The 20,849-nt window shown below is 41.0% G+C and overlaps 1 pseudogene; it reads right to left on the minus strand.

The window, feature by feature from the left end:
- LOC135217215 (serine/arginine repetitive matrix protein 2-like) overlaps positions 1–20,849 on the minus strand; it is a 199,472-nt pseudogene that overhangs the window by 174,954 nt on the left and 3,669 nt on the right.

Below are 20,849 nucleotides of genomic sequence, written 5' to 3' on the forward strand. Positions count from 1 at the left end.
GTTGATGTTTTATTCGGAGAAGGAGTGGCGCGACCGGGGGACTCCTCTCTCGGGAATGCACAGGGCTTGCAGCAACACCGGCTGCCAACCTGACAAGGGCTACGGTCGCTTGTGCGACATCTTGAGTCCCTGACCAGGAGAAGGCCGATGTTGTTCTTTTACCCTAAGGCCCTCCTGACAAGGACGGCGGCCGCTTGTGCGACAACTTTCGTCCCTACCAGGAGAAGTCCTTATATGTCGTTCTCTTTTTCATGATCAATTCCTTCCCGACAGGGGCTACGATCACCTGTGCGACACCTAGAGGCCCTGTCAGGGGAAAATTGATCTTGAGAAAAATCCCAAAGAGGAGCCTCCAAGTCCGCTTCAAATTCCGATAACTCATCCAAATTGTATTTTGGGTTGTACAAATCCTTGCGCCTGCTTTCAGGCGCTCTAGACGCTTTACGTCCTTCAGGCTTTGCAGGCGCCTTGGCGCCTCCATTCGGACGCTTCAGGCGCTTTGCGCCTCGTTTCAGGCGCCTCAGGCTCTTAGGCGCTTTGCTTATTCTTTCAGGCGCCTCAGGCTCCCTAGGCTCTTTGCTTTTCCTTTGAGGCGTTCTAGGCTCTCCAGGCGCCCTATGTTTTATATCAGGCGCTCTAGGCTCTCCAGGAGTTAAATATTTCCTTTTAGCCACTTCAGGCTTTTCAGGCGCGTTGCGCCTCATTCCTTTTACTTGAAGAGCTTTACGCCTCATTTCAGGCGCTCGAGGCGCCTGAGGCGCCTCAGGCGCCCGAGGCGCCCCAGGCGCTTCAGGCTCTTTGCGCTTCCTTTCAGGAGTTCGTCCGATTTCGGGAGTTCCAATTTTACTCCTCGATACGGACATCTCATGTACTTTCTTTTTCCTCGTAGGAAGTTCCCTCATACACAACTTGTCGCCTTGACGGCGTTTTGCGCTTGACAGTAGCCTGACGTCTGGCTGGCGCCAAGCGTATGGCAGGCGCCTCGTCCGAGCTCTCGGATAGTTCTAAAGGACGGGATCTTTGATAGGGAGGAAATCTATCCTTCCTTCTAGGCTGATCAGATTTAAGAACTCCTACTAGGGAAGATATCTGTTTCTGCATATCCTCTAACATCTTCGTAGCTACGTCTCTCTTTCCAACCTCCGATGCAGGAGAAGAAGCTTCTGAATATACATTCTTCTTCCTCTTTTCCGGAGGATATTCTTCCGGAAATTCTTCAGGGCTTGAGTCGAATGAAGGAGACTTCCAAGTTCTCTTCGAAGGTCTCGACAATCTATCCGAACTCCATCCTTTTCTAGATGAGGAATCAGACGAAGAAAAAACACTGTTTCAGGACGTCTTTCCAACGACTATCCTTGGCAGCCCGGGAGGTAACTACAGGATCTGCCGAGGGGACGCCTGACCGGTGGGGATTCTCTGAAACCTCCCTGCGGCTTTCGACATTCCTTCTCCACTGGTCTTGGGAGCTTGAAAGAGGTCTAGGCCTGGGAGCGAGACAGAGCCGATCAGACGCACCCTCCACTTCACTGGGAACACTTTCACTGCACTTACCTTCCAGTTTCTTTAATTTTTTGTTCCATATGTTTAAGCGAAGCTTTCAGACTCGCAATTTCAGATGTTGAGCTTGCCGAGTCCGATAATCGGGAAGGTAAAGCTGTATGGGAGGAAACAATAGGGTTATCAATAGGCAATAGTCCGCTAACTGGCTCGTTAGAGACCGACCTACTTACACTCTTGGAAGAGGCTTTTCTAGTCCTATCTCTCTCCAACTTTCTTAGGTAGGAATTAAGCAACTTCCATTCCTCCTCATTCAAATTCTTGCACTCATCACATGCATTCATTGAGAGCATACATTCCCTCTACAATTTTTACAAGAGGTGTGAGGATCCCCCGAAGCTTTCGGCAGTCTCACAAAACAATTCTCATTCACACACACTCTGAACGAAATCGACACGTCAGACATTATGAAAAATTCTAAAGCCAAATCCAAAAAACAGTCCACAATAGCGTATGCCAAACCAAAGATCCAATATGTCACCAAATAGCAGTCCAAAAGATCAACGGCGTAATGAAATTCGAAATTCAAGTCAGGAGGAACTAGCAACGATGTTACTAGTACCGCGACAGAGAAAAATCTGACTTAAAACGGTAATAGTTCCTATTCCTGCCACCCAGCGGCAGGCGGCGGGATCACCTGACCTACCTGTAGTGTGTGCCGCGAAATTTGAATTTCTGTCGGGGACGACGGAGTCTATAGCTAAGTATATATCTGACAGGGAAGTTGAATGTATGAAATAAGAGTTTTAGCTTACAATTGTGTTTTTCGACCATTTCGGTAGAGTCAGAGTTGACCGAAGGTTGAAATTTTTGCATTTATCGTTATTTATATGAAAATATTTCAAAACTGATAAAAGCTACAACCATGGATTGTTTTAGTTGTATTGTGCATGAAATTGTGCACATTTCCATATATAAAACTTTATGTAACAGCAAATTTAAAATGGTGCAATCATTAGGACAATCGCACAAAAAAATTTATCGGAAGAGTTACCGCGCGGACGTAAGGAAAGTTTTTTTCATAAATTCACCATAAATCGAAATATTGTGCTAGAGATGTCCATTTTGTTGCAAAATGAAGGCAAATGATTGAATATTAATAGAATATAAGAGTTTTAGCTTACAATTGCGTTTTTCGACCATTTCGGTAGAGTCAAAGTTGAATGCAGGTTGAAATTTTGGCACTTATCGTTATTTATATAAAAATATTTCAAAACTGATAAAAGCTACAATCATGAGTATTTTTTGTTGTATTCTAAATGAAATTGTGCACATTTTCATATATAATACTCCTTGTAACAGATAATTTAAAACGGTGCAAAAATTATGTCAGTGACAAAATAATTTTTGAGATGTCACTGATACTTTTTAGTGCGATAAGAAAGAAATTCACGCTTGTGCGCCTGCGTAACGATTGTAAATAAAACAACTCCCAGCATCCCCCAAGGCACATGATTCAAAAGTTTTCGGCTGGTAGGCCTATAAGTATTTTTACGCGAATTTTTAAAAAAACTTTTTTGAGTCGACATATAATACATCCAATCGGCATATGGGAGACATTTTGACTCGACGTTTAATATGTCCAATCAGCGTAACAGGGTTAACAAAATAACACCATGCATTTTTCGGAACAGTGGTGGACAGAACCAACATGAAAAAACATCCCCTTAGAACGTGGAGCGTAGTTACAAAGGCTGCCTTAATTTGTATCTTATTTCTGTACAAAAATAAAAATACCTTTACGTAATATATTTTCATACACAATTTAAACATAAAAGCACAAACATTTAAAAAATCGACACATCAATCGCTAAGTTTGCACTCTTTTTAACTCTATATTTCCGGAAGCGCGGCAGACGGCGGCATACAAAAATGTACATGAAAAAACATCGTAGTCGATAACTTGAAGGGCATTTTCAAAAGCGGCCTTTTTATCATATTTCTGCACAGAAATAAAAAATACCCTATTCGTAATACATTTTCATACGCATTTTAAACATTAAATCATAAAAATTTATAAAATCGACACATCGATCGCTAATTTGCACTTTTTTTAAATCGATATTTTCGGAAGAGCGGCGGTGGATCACAAGAAAAAACATGAAAAACATTGTATTTGATAACATGAAGGGCAGTTTCAAAAGCTGCCTTTGTATCATATTTCTGTGCAAAAACAAAAATACCTTTAACGTAATACATTTTCATACAGATTTTAAACAAAAGCATGGAACATTTATAAATCGAAACATCCATAGCTAAATTTGCACTTATTTAACTCGATATAGAACAGCGTCAGAGGCATATATTTTACCCAAATACCTACGTAATAACTCTCCATAAAATTTGTTAATATAATTTGCATAACCTTTATGGTCTGAATGGCATTTCTACAAATGTATGAACTAGTTAGACAACGGCGCTAGCAGCGCCGTTAACTGAAAATTGTGCCGTAAAAATACCTTTAAAATGCCTTATTTTTTTAATGAATATTTTTGAAGACAGCCGTAAAACCGATTCGCCGTTGAGCGATTGCGCCGTTAACTGTGGGCTGCTGGTATGTATGTAGTACATATTAGTAGTATATGTAGTTTAAGTTAGGTATTAAATGGTCCAATTGTTGTATTTCATTGTTTATTTGTCAATTTAGTGTTATAAAATTTACTGGGGCGTTTTTGTAGGGCTTGGAACGAATTAGGCAATTTACAAGTAAAACGTGGTTCAAGATACGAAAAAATCAGGTTACGAAGGCTGCTTCGGAACGGATTAATTTCGTATCCTGAGGCACTACTGTATATATTTTAAATAGTTTTAGAAGCCAGTTATGTTTTAGAGAGAGAGAGAGAGAGAGAGAGAGCAGAGAGAGACGATTGGGGAAGGGGGATGACGACGAGAGAGAGAGAGAGAGACGAGATAGAGAGAGAGAGAGAGAGAGAGAGACGAGTGATGCGACGAGAGAGAGAGAGGAGACGAGAGAAGAGAGAGAATTATAGTATGTATTGGTGACGGACTTGTGATGGGGGAAAGGCACAAGAAAATATAATGAATTAAAGGGACTGTCCGACATGTCAACTTGAAAAAATAAAAAATTGAGTTATTACTTGTATCTATGCAGAAACATGCCGTGCATGCTTTCCAGAAGTTTCGGCCAATTATTTTTACAAATAATGAAGATATAGCGGTTTTTAAATGATGACATCATCATAACTGTGTCATCTGTACGACTGAGTTTGACAGAATCGTTTTTGCGTGTTTATTTTTGCCTATATACAGGGATTTTTTCAGATTTTTTTTGAGATTCTCATACATCTGGTAGCAATGAAAGGTAGTGTGAGTTGAGAGCTGCTCAGAGCGGCTATTTATAGGCGAGAGCCGCGAGACTCAGAGAATGACTCAGTTACGCCACAGTCGTCAAAGGAGTTACATGCACTTCGTCACTTGCGTTTGGTCACTAGCTATTTACGTTGTTTTTATAACTTCTTAGTGAACTTATAGCAATGCCGAAGTTACCTAAGATCAAGAAGGCTACTCAGCAACTAAGGCTAGCAAAATTAGCGAAGGCCAGGAGTGTGCTGAAAGAAAAACACGAAAATTCATTGTTATCAGCGCCTTCATTGTCTCATGTCTCGCCGTCAACATCATTGTCTGGTGTCACGCTGAGGGTATTAATACCACTTTTAGGGGTAGGACCAGGATCCTAGATGTAGAAATCAACAATAAAAGTACAAATAAAGTAATTATAATAATGTTGTTTTGATTTTTATAAGAAAAAAGCAAAATTTACATAGCAAATCTTTGGGAGCTCATAACTCAAAAACATACTTATGCGCATGTCGGTAACCATTACTCGGTTATTTATTATCCAATTTTAGAGAGAAAGATATCATTGGAAAGAGGAATAAAAATCCCATAATTCTGTGTGACAAAATTTTGATTTCTTTCTTACTTTCTTTTTTTTTTTTTTTAGAATTTTTTGAGTCTAGACAAAAAAAAAAAAAAAATCATAAAAAAAAAAAAATCAAAATTCTGTCGCACAGAATTGTTCCGTATATAAAGAAGTGTTTATGGTATGATTTTCAATACAACTGGTGTCAGATTAGCGGAGAAATCTCTAACTATTTGTTTTTTTTTTTTTAATCATTAATGTTTTGCTAATTAAAACTAAAAGAATTTTGCTCAAATGACTTGAACAATTTTTTAAATTTTTAATGATGAAGGTATTATATATATCTAAAACATATATGAAAATTATCTATTTTGCATAATAAATAAAAAAAAATAGACATCATAGCGGACGGTCCCCTTAAGTATCTCTATCGATAGGCCTTTGCTTGTGCGATATGACTGCCAAGATCGTGGTGCACTATGCTAGATAAAATCTGAAGGATCATAATATTCAAGTTAATTCTCTAAGAAATTCATACCCTAATCTTGATTTCATTCAACAGTTGCTGTAGCATTCAAAGATTGTAAAAAGACGTGGAAAATTTTAGACACAGGCTGTGGCCATTCTTGGTCTCTTAATATAGTCTTTACTATTGAAAATCGGGTTTCATCCACAAATCATTAAAAAAAAAAAAGCTGTAATAAGTAAAAATGTTTATTACTACAAATAACTACATATGTATTGCATAGGCAATTAAAGTTTTATATCGTGCAAAAAATGCTGATGTGTTGGGAGATCTTTCAGCCTCGCGGCAAAGAAATGCAGTCGTGTAGGGCTGTAGACTACTATGAACTGCTTTGTTCATAGTAGCCTTTAGAATATCTTTGAGCTAACATGCTACTTTAACCTTGATAAAGATTTATGTTTAAAGACAGTAGCTTTGTAAACAGCAACTAACATTCGATTGATGTCCACGTCAAAGTAATCAAAGTGTGAAATCCGTTACGTTAGCCAGTATCGTGACTTGCGCTTTCTTGCTAGAAGTTCTAGGGCTCCTCCTCAAATCATAGAAAACGATCTTGCAGATGCAACTAATTTGCTCAACCTACTTTAGCCATTGCAACACTGACTGCGATTGATGTCAGCTAACTTTAATCGCTTTGGAATACAAACATGAGTTTGTAGAAACTAAAATAATGGCATTCACCACTTACGATGATGCAATAATATCCCCGTTCATGAAGCAAAACAAACAAATATTGTTGTCGTGATACATAATACTACAGTCAGAAATTCATATTCTATCTACCAGACCTCTATGAACATATCCACCTGAGAAATTCCAATTACTTTGGACATATATCGTGTTTTTAAGTATCTGAACGGTTTTGTTTTGCAGTTTTAACTTATATTATATAATTTGCAGTGTATTTTCATATTCTAGAGTAAATTTAGTGATACTGTCTTTTCAGTAAAAACAAACGGGAAATTCAATGAACGAAGGCTAACGAAAACTGTATCTTCACTTTTCTTGTTGAGTGTACATATCAGGAAGTGGACATACATGTCCTACATGTTGACAGAAATTATCCTTTAACCTTCCAAAAGACTGCCAGGAGTAAACTAAAAGACTCATCAAAAGGGAGGCACATTAATAAACTTGTTGAGCTGGAAATGCCCATGGCTTGATGGCCTAGTTGCATAACAACTGTCCAATTTATCTTTCCAAACTCTGAATGTCTCTAAGTGTGAAGAATGCGAAGAGAAGGATATCAGGAAGATGATAAGGATAAATGAAATAACAAAAGGTACAGTCCTGAGAAACCATCACTACCAAAGGTTCAACTTGATGTTTTGCCAGGCACTTCTGAAAATCTACACATGGCCTCCTAAGGATCCAGACAGCCTACTTGAACTGGGAGTTAAAAACATTGGTTATGGTTGCTTGCATAAATTTTTTCACTTAAAATATGAGCCAAACACTACTGAAGTAGAATTTGAGAGTAGTTTGGGAAATTCTACAAGGAACTGATGTGCAAAAAAGGCTGTAGGGGCAAGAACCAAGATGGAAGATTTCAAAGGTAATTATAAGAATCTAATATACTGATCTGAGGCATTTTAGATAACAGCCTTAAAACACTTAGGGGTTAAGGAGACAATGATGAGCCAATGTCAAAATGACAAATTTTTTAATCAATTCGTATTTTTCATAGATACAAACCTCAGGTCTTAACCATAGGATAATCTGCGATGGCTGGAAAAACGGCTAAAAACACTCAAAGATTGTAAAGCAAGGTATATCAGCATCTGGCAACTCAATATGTATACGAGGTGGAAGCTGTTCACCGACCAGACATAAACTCTAGTGTCGCACCAGTCTTTCTTTGTGCCAAAGATGCAAACCATATAACAGTATGTTAGACTCATTCCAAATACTAATTATGTACTTGGGAGAGGTGAAAAAATGACAAATTTGGTAACTGTAATATGACAAATTTGTAAACTAATTTGTATTTTTTCCATAACTTACACAAAAACCTTGAGTTGCTTAACATTAGGATAATACTCAGTGCCAGCTGGAAGCCGGTAACAAAGTTTAAAATATTGTGTACGTAGGGACTATTGGCATCTGTGCTTGGTCACAAGAATATGTGGGGGCCACCCACATACCCCTCATTAACTTGTGGACCCAGTTAGTTTTAATTCTTCCAACCCAGGTTAGTTGATAGAGGGGTGGTTAGAGGTGGGCCTTTGTATGTTAAGACCTCAGGTTTGTAAGTTATGAAAAATACAAATTAGTTACAAATTTGTCATTTGTTCATATACGAAACAAACCTTCGGTCTTAACATTAGGATAGACTTACTCTTGGTGGGAGGTAAGTACTATTAACCAACTGGGAGTTTGCCACCTTTGATCAGTTTTCTGAATACCAGAATTCTACGAAAACAACTGACCAGTATTCCGAATCTAAGACATATGAATATCATAGAATCAGACTTCTGGGTTTTACACAATGTCATAGTTCATTGCGTCCGAAAAAAGATAAGAAGATCTGTTTCCCCTAACAAACCAATTTCATCCACTCATGTTTAGGTTTTAAAACTTTACCCCGTTTCCCCAGCTGGTGCTGAGGTATTTACTCCTAATGTTAAGGCCGAAGGTTTTGTTTCGATATTATGAGCAATTGTATTTTTCATAACTACAAACCTGAGGTCTTATTAACATAGGATTTACTAGCGCCAAGCTGGAAAGGGAAACCAGTAGAATTAAAATTAAAACTTGTGCGATCCAGGGACTATTGGCATCTATACCAGGTCGTGGGGCATGTATTACCCAGAATGCCCTCGGCGTCCTGTGACCCACCAGTTATCTTTCTACCGCCTTTAAGATAGGACGTGTTTACTATCTATCGTTTAAAGCCGGGTTTTAATTTGCGCGTTTTTATCCATTTCACTTTCATTTTCTTGTTACTTCTCTTTCTCTGAGTGTGCTCAGTGTGGGTGGGATCTATAAGTGTGTGTAAGTGGTGAGATAGAGATTTTTGCTTCACCATCAGGATCTTCTTCCATTTTGAAAACAAGATATGACTAACACTTCACTTTTTCATCTTTTGTTTTCTATCAGCCCTTAGTATCTGTTATAAGATACAGACTTCCAGTGACAGGAGTACGGGAAGTTTCATATATTCAATAGCTTGTGGAAGTATACACATGAATATGGTAAAGAGCCACTTTATCTTCAACTTAAATGATTCAGTTTTTCATGTAAATAAATACATGATAGCTTCTTCCAGTAACTTTAATAAACTGAAAAGTAAATGCTATAATATATTAAATTTTATGCTTGTATATACAAGTTAAAATACAATAAATGCCCAACCTAAAAATGTACCATGCAAATAACTTGACTATGAAGAATGAAAATTTACTTCAATTATCAAGCATGTTTTTTGCTTGTGCTTGTTTTTGTAATAAAATTATTTCCTAAGAAGTTTAGTTTTCTATTTCTGTCATATATGTACTGTATTTACCAGTGTCAAAGAGGCTATTTTTTCCCCCAAATAAGTCTCGGTAATTTACAGTATCCTAAAGGTTGAGGGTCATATTTTTCATGACCTTTAACCTCAAAGGAAGGGTATTTCTGCTAGTTAATCATCTGAATGTCTGTATATAACCTCTGAATGAAATGTATAAATTATCCTTATCTAAGAAAGATATATTGTTTGTATGGTGCTTTTACGTTGCATGGAACCAGTGGTTATTCAGCAACGGGACCAACGGCTTTACATGACTTCCGAACCACGTCAAGAGTGAACTTCTATCACCAATGGAATGGCCGAGAATCGAAAGATATAGTCACAATGAATCATTCCCACATCAGTAGTTTATGGTAGATGAGTTAGCAGGTGAGGTGTAACTTAATGGTTGTTTATCCATGTCACTGGTATTTTCAATTTTCTCAAACAACCCTGACTTGACTTCATATGAATTCAGAGTACTTCAATGCTTTCATACAGCTGAACGTGAGCATCTTCAAAGCTGGAGTGTCTGATCCCAGAAAATATGATATTGTTATGATACAATAAAGTTTGTTCATACTTACCAGGCAGATATATATATAGCTGTATTTTCTGAAGTCCGACAGAAATTCAAAAACTTCCGGCACACACAGTGGTCGGCCAGGTGGTTAGTACCCATTCCCGCCGCTGGGAGGCAGGTATCAGGAACCATTCCCATTTTCTATTCATAATTTTTATTTCCACTGTCCCCTGAGGGGAGGTGGGTGGGTACTTAATTATATATATCTGCCAGGTAAGTATGAACAAACTTTATTGTATCATAACAATATCATTTTGTTCATGAAACTTACCTGTCAGATATATATATAGCTGAATCCCACCGTTGGAGGTGGGAAGGGACAGAATAGAAGGATTTTGGGAAACAAATGCATGCAGATGATTTACATCTTGGTTCCACCTGTTAGCATTGCTGGCTTCGTGGTTATTGCCACGTAAGTCTGCTTGTGCTACTAGAGTTGCCAGCGAGGTAGAGACCTATATAGCTGGTGCACTCCAGATGATCTGTCAACAGGGGCGAGACCACGACGACTAGACCATATTGACACCATACCATGAGGGCTAAGAAGTAAAATAAATATATATATAAAAATATATATCACCACCTGACCAACCTAGCCAAAGTTAAGGTGTGTTAACTAAGGCTTAAGAGTTAAGAAGTCACCGTTGTCGGCGACTCAACTACTAAATTAAGAGCTCTTCCTAACCATTTTCTACAGGATAGGATGAGTGGTACTTCTTGCCCCCAAGATTGTGTTCTGCAGACACGTATGGCCCTAGCGAGCAGCAGATCTCATATGCCATCTTCACATCTCGCAAGGAGTGTGAATTGAACACAGAGTTGCTTCGCTAAAACATGGTACTCAGGATGTTGCTGAGTGCCATGCTCTGTTGAAATGCTTACGAAAAGGCCGCGCCCTCACCTCGTGAGCATTCAAATCAAAGATTTACAAATCTTTGTGCAAACACAATGAAGGAGCGTTTTTTGAAAGAACTCCTTAACAATAAAGCCAGGGTGTTCTTCGATATGGGCAAGTCTGGTCTTTTCGGAACACTGCAGATTGCCGTTACGACTTCGACTTTCTTGAGTTTTATGTAGATAAAACTTGAGAGACCTGACAGGGCACAGGACTCTCTCTGGCTCCTGCCCAATAACTTGTGCCATCCTTGATTCCAAGCTCCTGGCCCAAGAACAAGACGGGTTTCCATTCTTAGGCCACAACGGAAAGGCTTGTGTTCTCTAATGCCAAAACTTCTGACGATGGCTGAAAACCTCACTAACCCTCTTTGTCGTATCTAGGGTGGTTAGAAAAAGGCCTTCCTGATCACGTGCAAGAAGTTAACAGGTAGGAGATGTTCGAATGCTTTGACATCAAGAACTTCAGACTATGTCTAAGTTCCATATTGAAAGCTTCGATCTGGACATGCACAGTCAGTCCGTCTGTACTAAAGTCAGGTGACCGACCAGTTGACCAGTCAGACGAATCAAGGACAGCAAGGCTGTACCCTGAAGACCATAAGGCACTATTCTTCGCTGAAGGATGAGTGTCTGGACTGCCTGGGCGATTCAAGCTAAGCAAACCTTGGGGGGTGCATCAACGCAACCCAACGTCGTTAGCGAATCAACTCCTGAGCCACTCCTGACTCGAGCTTCTGGTGCCAGGAGAAAGGAGCGAGGAGCAAAAGGAGATTCAGTCCCGAAGGATGAATGCCTGACAGTCCAACCTGGTCTCATGTTAAACGATCATCGGGGGTGTATAAAACGCAACCGACTTCGTCAACAAGAAACTCAGGGCTACTATATGTCTCCTGATCTCGCACGAGTGTCTGACTCCGAGAAAACAGGTGAGACAAAAAGTAGATGGTGAGCGAGTTTCGAGATTCCACAGAACTCAAAGATCGTGAAGGGCTTTGTTGTTTGACAGAAGCAAATATCTGAGCCCAAAGGCCGTCAACAACATATTTGCGTATTCTTTAATAGTTGTGACTGCCAGCTTATCCATTCTTCAAACGGAAAGGGAAGACGGCAATCTTATGCTGTCAACATCTCGATAGTCTGAACGTAGTCAGACTCAGAGCGGAGAGGTTATAGGTACCTTTCGTGTTAAAGTAGACCGACTCTCTCGGAAAAGGTCCTTGGAAGGACGTGACCTCTGTGAATCTAGGATCTTGAAGGCCAACATGGGGTCGATTAGCGTCATTGTCGACTCCCTGTGATGGTATAAATCATCCTTATTACATTCCTAAGCGTTTTGAAAAAGGGGAAAAGAGACGAAACATCCATCCCCGTTCAATATCATAGGATGGCGTTTAATGTTACCGCTCCCGGATCGAGAATAAGGGAGCAGAGAAGAAGAAGCCTCTTCGTCCTCAACCTAGCGAAGAGATGAATGAAAGGACGTCCCTAAAGTCTCACAACTCTCAACATACTTCTAAAGAAAGATTCCACTCGAAAGTCAGTAGTTGCTGCCGTCGACGAGCACGATTCGTACGGACTTTTGCAATCCTGTAACGAACTCTAGAGGATCGTTACATTCTACGCCTGTTGTTATAATAGGCTCTTTCTCGTAAACCCGAACAGGGACCGAGAGAAGATACTTCCTAAGATATGAGAGAGCTGTGGAAGATCAGAGTTGTTATGGACCACTGGTTCCAAAAACTCGTTTCGAGGACTGGAGGGACGACTGAATTGCTTCCACTTCTTTCAGATTATGATCCAGGACATCTGAAACCCTCTCCAGATGTCCGGCACCTTCTTTCTATCACCTCAAGTGATACTTAACGCCTCAAGTGATACTTAACGCACCGAGAGATGTTCAGAATCATTCCTAGATCTTTAATAAAATTTCAGTTTCCCATTAGGAAAAAACTGTAGAGGTCTGAATTGCAGTCTATTCAGGGAAACAAACTTCTTTAGGAAGGAAATGGTCCCCAGCAAGCTCATCCATTCCCTCACACAGTATGTTTACTTCCTTAATAAGGCTGCGCTTTGCCTTAGCAGGAGAGCATATAATAGTGCAATGTTGTGGTAGACTCGTAGTCCTATACCGTGCGGTAACGAGCACCGAAAGGAGTAAGAGATATCTCTGTAGAACATAGTAAGGCAAAACGAATGCAATGTTTATTCATTCATGTAAGAAATCCCCTCAATCTTAGGCTAAAGTCCGTGATTGTAGGGCAGAGATACAGTTAGTCAGTCAAATCCCGCAGGAGAGAGAGAGAGACGTAACTGCCAGCACAGAGATACGGTTAGTCAGTCAATCCCGCAGGAGAGAGAGACGTAACCTACTGCGCATGACAGCGAACGAGCTGGTACTGGCTCGTTTGGAGTTTGGACCGGAGGAGAGGACAGTGACAGCAGCAGCTTACGATCGTCGTCTCTTAACTTTATGCCTGAGTTGCCAGCTACCCTATTCTACGAAGAAATAGGTCCGTTATTTTTAAGCATAAAGAGACTCTCAAGCTGGTATATTTAAGCGAAACAGAAAACGCTAAATATATAGATGCGTTTGTGTCGTCATAACACCACCATACAACGGTAAAAGATAAATCGGAAACTCCTGGAAGGCTGCAGGGAGTAACGATTAAATGTCCTTAAAATAATAGACAATAGACCTCTCGGTTGCCATCCGAAGAGGTAACTACAGCAAGCGTATATGACTTGAACCAACCAATAGTAAAATAACGCAAGGCAAAATATGATATTATATTACAATAAAGAAAGTTTTTCCATACTTTACCTGGCAGGACATAAATTATACTATAGCTGAATTCGGAAATACAGCTACATACATATCTGACAGGCAAGTTTTCATGAACAAAACTCAGAGAATTGAAGCGGACAGCTCAAGCTTCTTATGTTATTGGACATAAGCGTTCATTGACGTAGTCTACAAGTCTATTTCTTGTACGAGTCTGCGAATGATGAATGAGAGCTCTTCCGAATCTTGTCAATAAGAGCTTATCCACTTACGCAATATAAAGTTAATGAGAAGTTTGTCAATGAGAACTAACCCATTTACGGGACAGAGATATTTTGTCAATGAGGGGATACCCACTTACTTGACAAAACGATAGTATATTGTCAATGGGGGAAATTCACTGAATTGACAAAACGTAATCCAGGAAGTCGAGCATTTTATTTTCGATTCCCGTCTCAAACGAGGAAGGGCAAGAATCCTGTTAAGAGACGCTTACGACAGGTAGAACGACGATGTTCAATTCGGCAGCGTAGTCCGACTAGGAACTAACAAAATCTATCATCTGAAAAGCCCTTTCAGATGGGCTAAAAAGCTTGCAAAATTATCCTGGGAAGAGGAAGAAACTCTCCAACCAGCTTCCTCTCCCGTATCACAACTAATGCCTGCTAAAGCTTAAAATTTATTGGCAGTATGGCAAAGGAAGTCCTGTCTTGCGCTTTCCTGAAGAGCGTCCTTTTGATGAGTGCCTTTGCAAGAATCCTACTGAACGTTGCCGAGAGTCCTGAGTGCAGGACGTCGAGCTTTTCATAAACCCATAGCTGCCTTACCGCAAAGTCTTGACTGCGGTAGAGCAAAAGAGATCTTTCCTTGAGCTTTCCATAACTCCATCCAATCCTGGACTTTACGAAAAGCAATATTAACTGACAGAGACCTCTAAAATTCACGAAACCCGTGGTCTTGCTGGGTTTTTCTGAAAACGAAGTTGCCTTTTCACTTTAAGCTTCCTCCGAAGCACTGGCTTACTTCACATTCTTCGCAGGCGTAGGTAGAAGGGATCACCGAAGGTAGGTAGGAAAAAAAATATTTAGGCCCAAATCAGCTTGAAGAGTTAAAAGAAACGTTCAGCAGGCGGCACACCTGGCGTGCGCTGGCGCCTGGCACACGCTCGGCGTCCACTGGCGCGCACTCGGCGTCCACTGGCTCGCGCTCGGCGTCCAATTGGCGCGCACTTGGTGTCCATCCGCATGCGCTTAGCGTGCACCCGCGCACGCCTGGCGTCCCGTTCAAGCCGAGCGTCAAAAGAAGTGTGCAGAAAAGCGTCACGCTCCTGACAGGCGTCAATGCAAGCGAGAGAAACTGCCTTCAGGGAAGAGCGAGAGACATCTCGGAGAAAACCGACTGCACGAAGCAGTCTCAGGTGAAGGGTTGATCGTGTGAGAATACGCGGGGCGAGGGGAACGCCTTCTTATTCTCACAGCAACAAAGCTAGGACGTCCGCGCTCAAAAGCGTCCTGCTAATATGACTTGCTTTCCCTTTTCTCGGTGGAAAGACGTACACGAGTTCAGGCGACGTTTTGCCTTCTTACTTTCACTGCAACGCATGACGAGAGAGAGAGAGAGAGAGGACGTGAAACGTCCTCTCTATAAAGCATCTATTTAGAGGGCGCGAGTCCTTCCGAAAGCTCCAAACCCTGCGCAGGGAGGACGCTTCGGAGGACGAGAAGCAATCCTTCAGGATTCGTGCACGCACTTTGGCAGCCTGGGAGTATCTTCAGGTCTGCCGAAGGCACGTCAGATCGGTGGGAGTTCCTCGTAACCCTCCTTCGGCTTTCGGCATGCTCTCTCCGTTCCTGGGAGTCAAGCAGAGGTCCCGGCCTAGAGGCGAAATAAGGCCGATCTGACGCACCCTCCACTACACAAGGGGCACTGTCACTGCACTTAGCCACTTCACGTTTGCTCTCCAAAGCCAGCACCTTCGATTCTAAGTTACGAATCGATAAGAGTATCAGAGAAAGGTCAATACCCTCTACAGAAACTGTTTAGGGCCCGAAGGCAACCTTACAGGGTTAGGAGTAACAACTACAGAAGTAGCACTCTTCACCACAATGATAGGAGAGCAAGCACCTTAGATTCCAAGATCAGATGGAATCTATAACATATTTATAGCCCCGTAGGCCATACTACAGGGTTAGGCAAAATAAAGTCTACAGGTAGATTAGCCTACCCTGACTTTTGTTTACTGATTAATTGCGTACATACGAATCATACGTCTTCCTTACGGAATTAGACAAAGTCTCACACTCCTTACATGACAAATCTCAACAAAGAAGCAAGACCCATAGCCCTCGTGCATATCGAGTGCGGAACTACCGAAGCTTTCGGTAGCCACACCCTATCTTAGCAGACAACACCCTCTGAAACTAGCCTAACTAGATTCAGATATACAAAAATGAATCATATTCAAAACAATTTAAGATAGCGTATGCCTAGCCACAAATCCAAGTCAATAAATCAAAAGACAATTAGGATATTTAGCGGCAATGAAGTTTCCAAAATCCTAAGACGGAGGTACTGAAAACAGGTGTTTCCAGCACCGGCGACAGAAAAATTATGAATAGAAAATGGGAATGGTTCCTGATACCCGCCTCCCAGCGGCGGGAATGGGTACTAACCACCTGGCCGACCCCTGTGTTTGCCGGAAGTTTTTGAATTTCTATCGGACTTCAGAAAATCCAGCTATATATATATCTGACAGGTAAGTTTCATGAACAAAATATATTTTTTTAAGAGTTCTATATTCAATACCATTTATAATCATCACTAGTAAAGCTTTTAGATCAGCCTTTTCACTTTCTAGGTTAGATGTGAAATGATTCTCTCTAATCACTTTGCTTCTGTGCACTTTTGATTTCCCTTCAGATCTAAGTCTTTGCCTATGCCCTTTCCCATTCTTTTCAGGGCATTTCTATTTCCATATCTGCCAATTTCTTACCATGCTCTCCATATTTACAGTGCTACTGTACGATTATTTGCTAATCTGGGAATGGTACAAATTCAGAAACTGTCTAGTGACTATACTGTATTACAGTATAAAATTCATAATACCCCCGAAATTAATGCAGTATAGTATTGCTACCGAAATGCACCCTTTTGCCAATGTTTCCATTTACCATTCCCCCTGATTTGACCTTCCTCTCATTTTCCTGTTGTTTTTGTCTATAGATAACACAACTGTTTTGAGAGTATGTATTGGTGATGGGAAGGAAGGCTTTAAAACTACTGCTATCACTGTTTCAAATGCTGACTCGCCTATCAGCGTGGAGATATAAGCTAACTTTAACAATAGGTAAGACTCATCTCATAAATGGACTTTTAGTGTACATAAGTGTTTATATTCTTTGCATTAGTAAAGTATCAAAGTACAGTAATATAAAAAAATTATAAATAAAAAAGAAGTACACCTAATCCTCATATCTAAAATTATGCATACTTAAAGAAAAGGAGACAATTAATTCCAATATGGACAAAATTCAAGCATATAAACACCTTTTCAATAAGTGAAATGGCTGAAAATGTGCAGTAACTGGGTTGCAGACCTTAAATAAAGTCTATTTCCTGCTAGACAAAGTATCTGAAGTTGATAGTGATCATATTGTTGTCCAAACCTCCAAATGCTGCTGCACTTATCAATTTTATATAATTTCTATAGATATCTAAAATCAATGAAAACCTAAATCCATTCTCCTACTTGAGTATCTATAATTTCTACTACCCTAAAACTAGATGATAGTATTGCAGTCTAACCAGACTAAGGAGTCAAATTTCACAACTGATATTGCTGGGACACAGGAATCTCAAATGGCAGATGAAAACTAGAGCGAGACAGAGTTCAAATATAGTAAACAAGGGCCACACAAAAGAGACCAATGGGAAAAGATAGAAAACTAACACAGAGCCACATAATACAATCAATCTGATTAGAATTGCATGAGCTCTATACTCCTAAAAGGAAATCTTCCATAACACTTAAATGGCAATACTAAAACCCTCAAGAATACTGATGCAAGACTTCCCCTTTTAACATTTTATCAAATTGGTACATCTGAACAAAAGGAAGTGATATCTCTTACCTTTAGTAAAGTACTGTAGTTATACACAAGCTACCATATATTTACTATCCTTCCTAATGTAAAGGACACCAAAATAAATAAAAAAATGTCTAAACATATTCTCAACTATACATTGCAAGGGAACAGAAATAGTAAGACATAACCTTACCTCCTGACTTGGCCTTCTTGCCATGCTTATGCTTATGAGGAGTGCTATGCTTCCGACTTGGACGTGCTCCACTTCCAAACAAACTGTCAAATTTGTCAACGCTCCCTCCTTTAGCAGCCTTTACAGGTGTGGTCTTGTTTGGTTTCTGGTCTTCTTGGGGAGGCTCTTTTTTCTGACTGGTGTGTTGAATGAGGAGATGGAGGCTCAAATATATCAGAAACATCGGAACTGTCAGGAGAGTTAGGTGAATCAAGATCCATATCAACAACATCTGTGTGTGTGACATCTCTTCCATTCTGTGATGCTCTAGTCTTTTCTCCAACTCGCGTAGGAGCTATTATAGTCATTGGAGGTGGGCGGTTCAAAATGGTAGCTGCTGGAGGTGGTCTTGAAAAATCTGGGGCTACTACTGTTTGTACAACCTGTGGGCGCACAATGGTAGTGGTTGCATTTCGAACAGCTGCTGCTAAAGCAGCAGGATACAATATATTAGCCACATTGGCAGGTAACCTGGGAAAATTTGTGTGATGGATTAACTGGGGTAGTAAACAACAGGTGCTGCAGTATTGGCAGGTGCTGCCTTAGATGGTAACAGAAGATGGTTTTGATGTTTTGGTACTGGAAGTAGTTGTGACAGCTACAGAAACAGCCGGAGGCTGCTGCTGGGGGAAACAGTGCTTGTTGCTTCTTCTTGCAGGTGGCTTCTGAGGCTCAGGTGGCCTCTCCTCTGGTTCAGGTGGCTCAGCAGGCAGAGGTGGAGGTGATGCAGCTTTTGGTGCAGGGGCCTCTGGGGAACCTTTTTCAACAGTCTCTGTCTGATCGCTGCTGCTAACTCTCGTTCCTGCTGAGGAGACCCTGGGGGTGAAGGAGACTTTGTGGGTTAACAAATGGATCATAAACATCTGGTTCTGGTGAGGAACCAGGAGGGGACCCAGCTAGAGATCTAGGAACTCTACTAGAAGGTGATTTGGTGCGTCCAACTGATTCATCTGACTCTGGTGGGGGGCCCGGGGGAGTATTGGGTCCTCTGGCTGGTGCAGGAGGTTCTTCCTCTTCCTCCTCTTCGTCATCACGTAATGGATTTGTTATGGGTTTCAGAACCTGTTTGCTGGAGAGGGTAAACTTCACAGCTGGTTCTGGAGGAGTTTTCGGTCCCTGAGGTCTAACTGGTGGTACAGGAGTTGTGCCTAAGTCAGGAGGCAATCGAGTAATGCCTTCATCCTCAGAATCAGAAATGAGGATGGGTTCCTGAGGTGGAGGAGTTACCATAATAACATCTAAATCAATCACTTCTGGACTTTTCAAAGGTTTCTCTGCAATACGTGCCTCTGTTAAATGATCAGGAGACCACATGGGTTCATCCTGCAATGGCGTTCGCTTACCACTTGGAGTGCGACTTCTAGACCATGATCTTATGGGACTTCCGTGGGGCTTATCGGCAGGCTTCCTTACTTTCTTGAAGTTCTCCATTTTTACATCTCTTTCTTTTCTCCTTTTGGTATCTTTGTTCTCTTTACCAGGTGCTCTCTTGGCAAAACTAACACTCACCATTATGCTTCCACCTGCTTGGTAGACTTCCTTGCTCTGCAGAGGGGACTTTTCTCTTCTTTTTCTTCGTCTTTCTCTCTCTAATCTTGCTTCCTCTCTTTTGTCAACTTCTCTTCCCTTTCTCTTTACTTCTTTTTTCTTCTCTTTTCTCTTCTCAATAACAGGATTTGCTTTCTTAGGCTTTTCTTTGGTCTTTTCTTTAGACTTAGTAGAACCAGGAGGAACTGTAAGGGCAGCAGCACCACCACTACTACTAGCCGCCCCACCACCACCAGCAGCAGCAGCAGCAGCAGCAGCGGCAGCAGCAGCGGCAGCGGCAGCGGCAGCAGCAGCAGCAGCACTGCCACTACCACCAGCACTACCTGCAACAATAGGGGCAGGAGGAGCTGAAGCTTTTTTCTTTTCAACCTTCTTTTTTACTGGAGTTCTTGATCGGCTGCGAGTTCTTCGCCTTCTATTACTTCTACTTGGACCACGAGACCTAGATCTTGATGATGAACTTGAACTAGAACTAGAGCTAGAGGATGTGTATGAGGAAGATGATGAAGAAGAATAACTTCTCCTCCTAGTCGCTCTTTTTTTATTACGTGAACGTGATACGGAACGTGAGTAACTCCTCCTTCCTTTGCGTGATCTTGAAATGGAACGCCTCCTGGACCGAGACCTGCTTCTTCTACGTGATCTTGACCTTGATCTTCTCCTGGATCGAGACCTTGACCTAGATCGCAAAGCAACATCTCTGCCAAACTCGTCTTTCTTTTTTCTTTCTTCCTCTTTCTGTGTGATCATTTTCCTAACATTATACCTCTCCATTTCTTTTCTCTTTGGTTCCCTTCTTTTATCTCTATCTCTTTCTCTTCTTCTTGCAGAATCCCTATTCTTATCACTCCTATCTCTATCCCTTCTCTCCCTACTAACATCCTGTCTGTTTCTACTTCGATCTCTTACATTTTTGCCCACTCTTTTATCCTTCTCTTTATCATCTTTTTTCATTTCTCTCTAATTTCTCTCTTTAGTACTTTTAGATACTTTCTTGAATGAAACGTCCTTGTCTTTCTCCTTTTCTTTTTCCTTTTCCTTCTGTTTTGACTTCACTTTTTTGGCTGGAGGACTTTTGGTGTCCTCTAAGGGCATTACTGCATTGCTTGTCATCACTGCTGCTGCTTCCTGCTCCTTTTCAGGAGACATCTCAATTTCTGGCATTTGATTCTCTTTATCTTTTTCAGATTCCTCAATTTCTTTTCCCTCTGCATGAGGCTCTTCATTCTTCCTCCTCCTCTTCTTCTTCGTTTTTCCCATTTCCCC

The sequence above is a fragment of the Macrobrachium nipponense genome, chromosome 7 (genome assembly GCF_015104395.2).
Source record: "Macrobrachium nipponense isolate FS-2020 chromosome 7, ASM1510439v2, whole genome shotgun sequence".
NCBI lineage: Eukaryota > Metazoa > Arthropoda > Malacostraca > Decapoda > Palaemonidae > Macrobrachium > Macrobrachium nipponense.